The following is a 2,986-nucleotide window of genomic DNA, read 5'->3' on the forward strand; positions in this document are numbered from 1 at the left end:
TGTTTTATGTGTGTGTGTGTGTGTGTGTGTGTGTCCGCAGCCGGGGGCAAAGACGGCCTGTCGCGCAACACGGAGGTTATATGTCAGAGCCCGTACGCCCCCCGCACTCACCCTTAAAGGCCGGGACAGCCCTTGGGGTTCCTGCCGGGGGCGGGCAGCATACATATTCCGTCTCGTGGCAGCCACCGGAGATATGTCAGAGCCCGTACGCCCCCCGCACTCACCCTTAAAGGCCGGGACAGCCCTTGGGGTTCCTGCCGGGGGGCGGGCAGCATACATATGTCCGTTCCGTGGGAGCCACCGGAGATATGTCAGAGCCCGTACGCCCCCCGCACTCACCCTTAAAGGCCCGCAAGCCCTTGGGGTTCCTGCCGGGGGCGGGCAGCATACATATGTCCGTTCCGTGGGAGCCACCGGAGATATGTCAGAGCCCGTACGCCCCCCGCACTCACCCTTAAAGGCCCGCAAGCCCTTGGGGTTCCTGCCGGGGGCGGGCAGCATACATATGTCCGTTCCGTGTGAGCCACCGGAGATATGTCAGAGCCCGTACGCCCCCCGCACTCACCCTTAAAGGCCCGCAAGCCCTTGGGGTTCCTGCCGGGGGCGGGCAGCATACATATGTCCGTTCCGTGGGAGCCACCGGAGATATGTCAGAGCCCGTACGCCCCCCGCACTCACCCTTAAAGGCCCGCAAGCCCTTGGGGTTCCTGCCGGGGGCGGGCAGCATACATATGTCCGTTCCGTGGGAACCACCGGGGAGATGTCAGAGCCCGTGAAACCCCGAAAGACAGACCCTTAAAGGCCCGCAAGCCCTTGGGGTGAACGTCTGGGGCGGGCAGCATACATACACCCCGGTCGGGAACCACAGGGAGGTGAGGTCAGAGCCCGTGAAACCCCGAAAGACAGACCCTTAAAGGCCCGCAAGCCCTTGGGGTGAACGTCTGGGGCGGGCAGCATACACACTCTCCACGGCGGGCCGCGAAGACTTAGCGGGCGCAGCCGCCGGAGCGGGCCGCCGACGAGGCCTGAAACGCGGGGTGCGGCCGGGACCGTTCCCCCCCTTGCATTTCGCTGGATGATCAGACAGTCGCAAAGAACCGTCTGAAAATCCCGGGCCAAGTCCAGAAAGTGTCCGTAAAAGAGCTAGCGGGGCCCAGCCACTTTCCTCCAGCAAGTGCCCTTAGCTCAGTTTTGACCTCTCTCATTGCACTAAGTGTCTTCAAAAACCCAGTTCCTGTATTTCCCCCGGCACCGTAGAGAAATGCTGACAGCCTGGAACACTGTGGCGGCTGCACACGGCACTCCCATGCCCGCCGCGAGCAGCCTAGCCCCGCCTCAGACCCGCGAGAACCGCCCATCGGCACACGGCCCGCTGTGCGCCCGAGCCGTTTGGTGTAAAAACTGTCCAAAAGTGGTTTCGACCACTTAGGAACATCGTAGAGACTCGAAATAAAAAGGATTTTGTTGGAAAAGCGATTCTGAGGAAGGCTGTGTTAAAATTAATTTCGGGAAATGTCGTTTACCCCCCCCCAAATGGCTCCGAAGTACCCCCCCCCACCCCCCCCCTAAAAAACCGTGTTCCGGGGGTTTTTCGAGAAAACAAACACACGGGGTATATAGAGGGGACTGAGACGAATCGAATGACGTGCTTTGCAAAGAAATCGGGGGCTCACAGCCCCCCCAGGAGAGGTTCAAAAGTCGGAGGACTGGTCACCTAACTCCCATTGAAGTCAATGGGGGAAAAATGAAAACTGTCAAAAAGGCTTAAAATGGTTCAAAAACCCACTGGGGCAGTAGATAATCATCCTATTTGAATTTTAAAAGTCTTAGTTTGGCGAAAAAATACCTTTTAATAATTGTTTTAGGGGTCAGAAAAATCAGCTCCGGCTGCCTGGTCACCTAGGGGAGATAGAAAATTTTTCTAAGTTTTTCACTCGGCCGCCTGGTCCCCTAACTCGAAAATTTTAAAGTGCTCCCATCGGTCCCGGGATAGGGTGGCTGATAGCTGGGAGCCCCCTGAGCACTGCCCCGGTGTTAGTTTTCGGAGAAATGCCCCCGTTGATTTGTTATGATTTTTTTTCCGCCGGCCGCCTGGTCGCCCTAATGCAAAGTCAATGGGAGTGAGGAGATAGAAAATTTTTCAAAGTTTTTCACTCGGCCGCCTGGTCCCCTAACTCGAAAATTTTAAAGTGCTCCCATCGGTCCCGGGATAGGGTGGCTGATAGCTGGGAGCCCCCTGAGCACTGCCCCGGTGTTAGTTTTCGGAGAAATGCCCCCGTTGATTTGTTATGATTTTTTTTCCGCCGGCCGCCTGGTCGCCCTAATGCAAAGTCAATGGGAGTGAGGAGATAGAAAATTTTTCAAAGTTTTTCACTCGGCCGCCTGGTCCCCTAACTCGAAAATTTTAAAGTGCTCCCATCGGTCCCGGGATAGGGTGGCTGATAGCTGGGAGCCCCCTGAGCACTGCCCCGGTGTTAGTTTTCGGAGAAATGCCTCCGTTGATTTGTTATGATTTTTTTTCCGCCGGCCGCCTGGTCGCCCTAATGTAAAGTCAATGGGAGTGAGGAGATAGAACATTTTTCAAAGTTTTTCACCCGGCCCCAAACGGCTCCAAAACACACTGGGGCTGTGGCTGGGACTCTCACCAGGACTGCCCCCTACTTTATTTCTGGATTAAAAAGCATTCTATATTAATTTTTCGATTTTTGGGACCCGGGACGCCTGGTCACCTAACTCCCCTTCTATCCCTATGGGGGGGGGGCGGGGACATCGAAAACGCTCCCATCGCCGCCGAGGCACGCTGCGGGGACTCTCCCTACCATCGCCCCATGCTTCCTTTGAAGAATATATGACGTTTTTCAATTTTCACCGACATTTGAAAATCAAAACTTCAGAACATTTCATAGTTATTCTCAATGGGTTGTCTAGGGGCACACATCTCTAAACTGGGGGAAATGCTCAAAATGATTAAAAAGAAAAACAATGC

This window comes from Amia ocellicauda, unplaced genomic scaffold (assembly GCF_036373705.1).
Source record: "Amia ocellicauda isolate fAmiCal2 unplaced genomic scaffold, fAmiCal2.hap1 HAP1_SCAFFOLD_98, whole genome shotgun sequence".
Taxonomy (NCBI): Eukaryota; Metazoa; Chordata; class Actinopteri; order Amiiformes; family Amiidae; genus Amia; species Amia ocellicauda.